Here is a 9,099-nt window from a genome sequence, read left to right on the forward strand (position 1 = left end):
CCAAAGAAAACACATGAAAACTGGCAACCTATTCAGCTGTGTTAAGAAACAGCGACATCTTGTGGTTGAAATGCAAAACGTCAGTAGTCTTATATTTAATTACAACCATTAAACAGTAAACGCTATCTTCTCAATCTCACATATGCCCCCTGCCAGATGCAGCAGGTCGCCCAACGCCACGCCTTCCCCTGCATCCACCACTCATCTTTTACTTATTCTGGCAAAAATGCACCTGTACCTAACGGTTTCTTTGGTAAATATGAACAGGTATCAAACACTGAAATCTCTGTATTTTTTTGAGATTACTATGCAATCTGCTTTTAACAATTTTTAGAGTAAAATACACATAAAAACATTTTTGTGCACCAAGCATCATTGCCCAGTGCCCTGATTTACATTTTGGCCACTATTAGCCCTGACCTTGATCTGACCCTTGTAGAACTTTTTGTGGCCTATAAATCACTTCCTGATTTCCTGACTTCACTTTGTCTTTTACTTTGACCTTGATTGTTCCTGACTGATTACTGGAGACTTGACCACATGGCATCCAAAAGGCATCTCGCCAGCGCAAGCACTGTTTTGGAGGAATTTAAAAGCAGCAATAGCGATTTGGAGTCCCTTGTGGAATCGAGCGATAGTGAATCACCAGGAAATTTGTCATCAGACAGCGAAAGTGAACTGAGCAACAATTCTGAACCTGAGGTCAGTGCTGTGCGCACATGGTGCTCCATTGACCTTGATGCGAACCAGACAGCACCGCCAAGATTCTCATTTACTGGCGTACCTGGGATTGTTGCGGATTGAAAAAATTGTTGCGGAGACAAACAGGTAAGCTGCTCTGTGTTTGCTAACTTTTTGCTAATTTTTTTTTATGCAAACATGTATGCTGCTCTGTGTTTGCTAACATATTACTTGCAACCTTCACGACACTATAAAAGAACATATCCTAAAAGACCTTTTTTATTTTGTTTTATGCAGATACGCTGGACAACAACAAGGTGCTCCACACCTGAGGTTTGCAAGAAGCAGAAAGTGGGTACCTTTGACCAAGGATGACATTTGGCTGTTTTGGGCTTGGTGATCCTGCAGGGAGTTGTGGGCAAACCCATGCAGAAGTGGTACTGGTCCAAGAACAAAATAATTGCCACTCCATTCTTTGGCACAGTCCATGCCAGAGTACCGCTTTTCCCTCATCATGAAGTACCTGCACTTCGCAAACAATAAAGAATTTGATGAGACTACCCATCCTGCACCAAAACTGAAGAAAATTTGGGAAGTTTCTCAAATGATTCTAAAAAGTTTCCTGGAGACCTATGTGCCAGACAGAGACATCCGTATTGACGAAAGTCTAATGGCTTACAAGGGGAGGCTGAGCTGGGTGCAGTACATTGCGTCAAAGAGGGCACGTTTTGGCGTGAAAACGAATATGCTGTGTGAATCCTCATCTGTCTACATATTGAATACCGTACTGTACACTGGAAAAAGGACACAGTTTAACCCCAGATACAGACATTATGGATTGGCAACATCTTCAGTGCTATCCCTCATTGAGCCACTGCTAGATCAGGGCTATTGTATCACAACTGACAACTTCTACACCTCTCCTGAGCTTTAGGAGTTCCTTTTGCAACACAGAAAAGATGCCTATGGAACCATTAGGTGTAACCGGCGCAACCTGCCGTCAATGTTTGGAAAAGGGAAGCTGAAGACAGGAGAAATTGTTGCCTGGCAGAAAGGCAAGATGATGGCCCTGAGATGGCGTGACAAGAAAGATTTGTGTCTGATGAGTACTGTTCATGATGCCTCCACCGTTCTGGTACACACAAAACGTGGGAAAGAAGTGATGAAGCCACAAGTGGTGATTGACTACAACAACACCATGGGAGGCGTGGACAGAGCTGACGAAGCCATGACATTCTACCCAGTGATGAGGAAACAGCAGTGCCTATGGAATGCCTACATTTTGTACAGAAAAAAAAATCAGAGGCCTGTGCATCATTCAGACTTCATTTTACAAATTTCCAAATCCATAGTCAAGAACCACCAAACACCATAAGTGGCTATGAAAAGACCTAAATGTCATGCTGCTACTGTTGTCAACCCAGAACGCCTGACTAGTCGTCACTTTATTGAATACATCCCACCAACCCAGATAAAGGCAGCACCTACAAGGATGTGAGTTGTTTGCTGCTCAAAGACCGATGACAGAGGAAGAAAGATCAGAAAAGAAACCAGGTTCTACTGTCCTGACTGTGATGTTGGACTTTGTGCAACGTCCTGCTTCAAAATCTACAACACCCGGGATGTCTACTAAAAATGTATATTTTTTTTCTAAAATCTACATTTAATTTATATTATTTCTCAATAATATTGCACCCTTGTTTGGACATATTGCAGTAAGAAATTGTTGATAATTTTTTTTGATAAATTACATTGTTGTGGTCTCCTATTTCAATATTATTTATAATTATGATTTATAATTTTTTTTTATATTATAATTTATGATTATAATATAATAAATGAATATAATTATTATACCCAAGAGTTAATCCTAAGAATTACAGGCCCACAATATAAACAAAAATTTCAGTGCAAAAAAAAAAAAAAAATTTTTTTTGCATAAAAAAAACTGACAGAATTAGAACGCTAGGGGGGGTTAAGGAGTTTTATTGTGTGTCCGCTCCTAACCTGGTTGTGGATGTAGATGAGGAGCAAGGACACAATCCTATCACCCCAGAAAAAAGGTTAGACATCAAACCTGATACTCCTGTTACATAAAATTCCTTTAGGGTTTTAAGCTGAGTTAAAAGATTGGTTATTAAATTTTGATAAACAATGAAATTAATACATTAAGCGTTTTTGAAAACCAAGCAACTATACGTCTAACTTATGATCGAAGTAAACTGTTGCAGATATCAATTGCTCTTGAGGAGGATGCCGAGGTATTTTGGTGGGAAAGTTTATTTGGATACCCTCCTAAAACAACTGCTGTAGGCCCTGGTCAGCACCAATATTATCCAGATGCTAGTTCCGCAATCTAACTCCACAGTCTTCACCTTTAGCAAGCCCTGGCCTAGCCTCAGGAGACTGGTTGCGCCTCCCAGCACACGGTTGCCCCCAGAACTTAATGTGCAAAGGATGGTGTCTGGGGATGGGCTGGCAGCAGACATGGGGTCCATAGATTTAGCCATACAAGAACTACAAGGCAAATCCAGAGTACAAAGTTTTACATGGGTGATCAGTCCACCAAAGTACAGAGGGAGTAGGCACAAGCAGAGCCGGGATCACAGGCTGGGGTCAGTTCAGGCTGATGCAAGAAATACTCCAGCGCCGATTAGCCCAGCTAAATGCTACAACATGCGCTGGAATCTGAGAGCAGAGGACTAAAAAGAACCAGCAGCCAATGGCAGCGTGTGATTGATCAGGAACCATTCTGCTAGTCAGCTGCAGCACACCTCCAAATCCAGTTCAGTTGTGCAGTCTCAGTGCAGGGAAAACACAGCCAAAGGGAAACAAGGATGCTGCAAGCCACACCGGACAACTCTCTTGAGATGGACAAGGTACCTACTAGGGCCCGAGTCTCACTATATCAGAAGGATTAGGCTTTGGGTGAAGTGTATGTACAGGGAGTGGTTCTGACTGCCCAATTTAGGAAGGTTTGCTATGCTTAAAATTTTTGCTATATAAACACTGAATTGCTTATGAAATTATGTACTGCGGAAAATTTACTTAATTACTTTTAAAGCCTCTTTTCAACAGAACATATATTTAATCATGCTAAATTACCTTTATTCAATGTTGACCTGATGTATCTTGGAGAATGTCATTTAGTATTTTGTATTCATCCAAGGTGGCTAAGGAATACCTGATTCCGTTATACGTAAACCTGAAGATTTTGTTACCCAAACCAAAGTCTGGATAATACGTTGCTATAAGGAACCCATCATCATCCTAAAAGTTTCCAGAAGACCCTGAGACAAGCCCAGTCAAATCATAGGCCATCATCTCACCTTTGAGGACACTACTCCACTCCTCCAAGACAGAATGTTGAAAGAGTACTCCTGCAAGGGTTTCCTGCACGGTGCAAGCTCCAGGCCTGCAGTCTTTCCAGGCACCAAAGACCTACAGCAAAGGTCATGTTTTTTTTACCAGTGCTGGTTACCCTTTTTATTTTCTTTGCTTATGCAACACCAATTTGAATCTAAGCCAGTGTTGCCAAAGAGTAAGTGGTGTGGGTGGCAGGCTCACCAAGTCTCTTCTATTACCTTCAAGGATTTTATGCTTATACAAGTTCAGGGAATGAATGAAAATACACTACATACAATGATTTTGCTTCATACCAACAAAAGACATTTTCACCTACAATGTTTGTTTTCCACATTGCCCCAGGGAGATCTCTGGGCTTAGGACCTCTGTGACCTCTCAACATCCATCAAGCTTGTGACCAAATGACCATTGTTCTACCAGATGTTCAAATGTTGTAAATCTTTTTGTTTGACACTTGATAAAACCCCCTACCATAGGCATTATTTGTGTAAATCGGTTCTCAGGCAAAAGGTTAACTGTTTCTATGCTGCACTAAATGTACACATTTTATTGGTTATTTTGAAAAGTTGAAAGCTCCCATTCTGGGTTGTGTCTTTTCAATTATGATAATCTTTTGCTGTAATTAACTAATGCACGGTAAAATTTTTGGAACAATAGCCACATTTGATTGTTCTCTTACGTGTTAATAAAAGCTCCATCTATAGCAAGAAGTCTGTTTCTTTAAGAGGGAAATTTGCTAACACATATAAAAGCTTATATGAAATTTTAGTGATTGTGTTCACATATACTTAAATTGTTAAACTGTTAGATTGTAAGCTCTATTGAGCAAGGTTATCTCTTCCCCCTATGTCATTGTTTTTACCTGTCTGTCATTTGCAACTATTTAATGTACGGTGCTGTGTAATATTTTATAAATGTCTAAATAAAATGTAATATTTAATATTCTGGTACTTGCATTTTCTGTTTTTTTTTTAATTATCTGTGCTATTGAGTTCTGGAAGAGCTCTTTTCACTGTGCTTGTCTGGACACCTTCCCATTCCACAGGCAGAAGTGGTCTGATTTACATGGCACAGCCTTTTCATTTACCTGCAGCTGTAATAAATACTAATGTGGTGCCAATTTTTCTGGCTTTGTGAGTAAAGGTTAACCCTGTGAGTTAAAGGATAACCCTGTTGCAGCACAATGCAGAGTAATGTGTGTGACCTTATCAGCTCCTAGTGCAGATGACCTTTCTGACCCTTTTACTTGGAACTCCCTGTTATAACATAGTTGCCAACAAATAATTTTCAGGATCACCTTGAAGCACTTGAAGCTGACTGCTAGTCAGACAAGAAGGAAATGAGGCTGATACACTGGGAATAAAGAGTCAAACAAGTCCTGGTATACCAGTGGTCCCCATCCTGTAAAAAAATAGAAAATTTTGGTGGTCCACAGCTCAAGAGAAGGACCCCGCTTGGGGCAGACCATGTCTCCCGCATGCATCGCAGGCTCAGGGCGGTGGGTGGGTTGTGTCTCTGGACACAACCCACCCACTCTCACATCGTAGGCTCAGACCCGCAATGGGAGAGTGGGCCGGTTCTGGCATCATGACATCACTCTGGAGGAAGTTTCTTCCTCTTTGAGTGACACATGGCTCCCCGTCCATGCATCGTCTGGAGTCTATAAATTTAGTTGTCCGTGACATCCAAATAGTTGGGGGCCACTGTGGTATACAATAAGTCCCATCATTGGTGTAAGTGTGAGTAAAATAAGCCTTATTGGTGTTATCTACAAGATAAAAAAAACTCCACATTGTCAGTGGGAGCAATTTTAACCAGAAATGTTGATGGGATCAAAATCAAGTATTAGTGTTTACTGGTTACTTATTAAAGAGCTTTAGAGCTGCGCCGCTGCTAATGCTAGAACTATATTGTACCTTTTGAGGAGGAGATCCCTCCTTGTTCTGGGTGCTGGGAATTCTGTGAATTGCTTATTCTATGTCTGATATAAAGACTACCAATGGAGGGGGCTCCTGCAAAGTGTATAAATTATCATAAATTTTGGTACAGTGAGCAAGTAAAAATATTAGTCATGTCCAGAATTTGTTTCTCGTGGGCTGTAAAGGCCCGGTTCTATGGTATAAAGCCCCCGCCTGGGATTGCAGCATTCCTGTGGCTGAGGTTTCCCTCAGCATCCTCTGCACTGAGGCTGCACAGCTGAAGTGAACTGAGTTGTGTGCAGCTGATTGCTGAGTAGTTCCTGTTAATCCCATGCTGTCATTGGCTGCTGGGGCTTTTTTAGCCTCCCTGCTCCCAGTCTGAGGTGCCTGTTCTAGCGTCTGCTGGGCTGACTTTTGTTGGAGTGTTTTTGTGAATTTTCCTGTTGCTAACCTACACTTGTTTTTCTGATTATCCATTTGAATTCTGCCTGGACCGACCTCGGCTTGTGACCCCTACTCTGTTTTTGCCTTACTCCTTTGTACTGCGCTGGATGGACTGATTTCCTGTGTTCTGACCTTGGCTAGTTTTTGGATTCCTGTCTTTTACTCTGCATGCGTGGCTCTGTACTATGCATTTAGTGGGCGCCGGGTTGGCTGCCGGCCTATCTCCAGACACCATCCTTTGCGCACCAAGTCCTAAGGGCAACCGAGTGCTGGGAGACATAGATTAGGGGATTGGTGTCTGGGGAATACCGACATAGATCCGGGCCTTACATGGGCATAATATTTATCAACATCTTAATAAAAATACATATGGCAACACATTGACTTGCTATATGCCATGAGAATCCCTTAATATAGGCAATCAGAGATACATGGAAGTGAACAAATTATATGCCTGTATTACATTTACAGCTGAAAGTCAAACACAGCAGCTGTATTGACAGCCATTATTTAAGCAAATATATGGTTTATTTAGTAAGCTAGTGTATGCAGTGCAGCAAGCTGTATCAACAAATATTGTTAATTTAATTATTTTTGTTAATAACAGTGAGCTGCTTCCACTTAACTAAAATCTAATTGGTTGCTTTGGGATACCCCCATACATCTGGTCACACACAGCTTGATTTTGTTTCAGATTTCATCTTGTGTGTCCAGCAATTGTCCTGTCAGATTACCATACTTTTATAAAAATATTTGTGCAAGGCTCACCTGTACAATTCATACGAACTATATAAACTGGTGTTTATTCATGATTGTTATGAAGAAACTGACTGTGTGTATCCATCATTTAATGCAATGGTTAACCAATGGTAATTAGTGGTATATAGTATATACAAATCAGACTTACCTTTTGGTATTACCTCCTAGATTGTAAGCCCTTCAGGGCAGGGTCCTCTCCTTCTCCTGTGCCACTGTCTGTCATTTGCAGCCCCTATTTAATGTACAGCACTGCGTGATATGTTGGCGCTATATAAATACTGTTTATTAATAATAATAATAATAATAATAATAATAATATTCATATGGATGAAACTGCAAAAATAAAAAGAATAAAGTTATAATGTATAGCGTAATATAGCTACTTAACACAATGGGCCTGATTTATTAAAGCTCCCTAAGGCTGGAGAGAATACACTTTCAATAACCCCCCTAGCATTCTAATTCTGTCAAGTTTTTTTATGCAAAAAGTGATCCTATTTTTTTTGCATAGAAATTTTTGTTTATATTGTGGGCCTGCAATTCTTAGGATTAACTCCTGGATATGATTATATTTATTATATTATAATCATAAATTATAATATAATACATAATTATAAATCATTATTATAAAAAATAATGAAATATTAGCCCAAAACAATGTAATTTATCCAAAAAAATAAATAAAACTTTATCAAAAATTTCTCACTGAAATTCGTCCAAACAAGGGTGCAATATTATTGATTAATAATAATATAAATTAAATGCAGATTTTAGAAAAAAAAATATTTAAATTTTTAGTAGACATCCCGGGTGTGGTAGATTTTGAAGCAGGGTGCTGCACAAAGTCCAACATCACAGTCAGGACAGTAGAACCTGGTTTCCTTGCGTTTCTTCCTTCCTCTGTCATCGGTCTTTGAGCAGCAAACCAGGCACATCCTTGTAGGTGCTGCCTTTTTCTGGGTTGGTGGGATGTATTCAGTGAAGTGACGACCAGTCAGGCATTCTGGGTTGACAATGGTGGAAGCACGACGTCCAGGTCTATTCATAGCCACTGATGATGTTTGGTGGTTCTTGACTATGGATTCGGAAACTTGCAAAATGAAGTCTGAATGATTCACAGGCCTCTGACAATTTTTTTGTACAGAACGTAGGCATTCCATAGGCACTGCTCAACTAGATGCCTGAAAATCTTCTTGTAGTACTTCCTTTGCTATTCCTCATCGCTGGGTAGAATGTCATGGCTTGGTCAGCTCTGTCCACACCTCCCATGGTGTTGTTGTAGTCAATCACCACCTGTGGCTTCATCACTTCTTTCCCACGTTTTGTGTGTACCAGAACGGTGGAGGCATCATGGACAGTACTCATTAGGCACACATCTTTCTTGTCACGCCATCATCTTTCCTTTCTGCCAGGCAACAATTTCTCCTGTCTTCAGCTTCCCTTTTGCAAACAGTGATGGCAGGTTGCGCCGGTTAGCCCTAACGGTTCCATAGGCATCTGTTCTGTGTTGCAGAAGCAACTCATAAAGCTCAGGAGAGGTGTAGAAGTTGTCATTTGTGACACAATAGCCCTGATCCAGCAATGGCTCAATGAGGGATAGCACTGAAGATGTTGCCAATCCATAATGTCTGTATCTGGGGTTGAATTGTGTCCCTTTTCCAGTGTACAGTACCATATTGCAGATGTAGCCAGATGAGGATTCGCACAGCATATATGTTTTCACGCCAAATCGTGCCCTCTTTGATGCAATGTACTGCACACAGCTGAGCCTCCCCTTGTAAGCCATTAGACTTTCATCAATGCTGACATCTCTTTCTGGCACATAGGTTTGCTGGACATTTTGTAGAATCATCTGAGACACTTCCCAAATTTTCTTGAGTTTTGGTGCAGGATGGGTAGTCTCATCAAATTCTTCATTGTTTGCGAAGTG

Source organism: Pyxicephalus adspersus, chromosome W, assembly GCF_032062135.1.
Source record: "Pyxicephalus adspersus chromosome W, UCB_Pads_2.0, whole genome shotgun sequence".
NCBI lineage: Eukaryota > Metazoa > Chordata > Amphibia > Anura > Pyxicephalidae > Pyxicephalus > Pyxicephalus adspersus.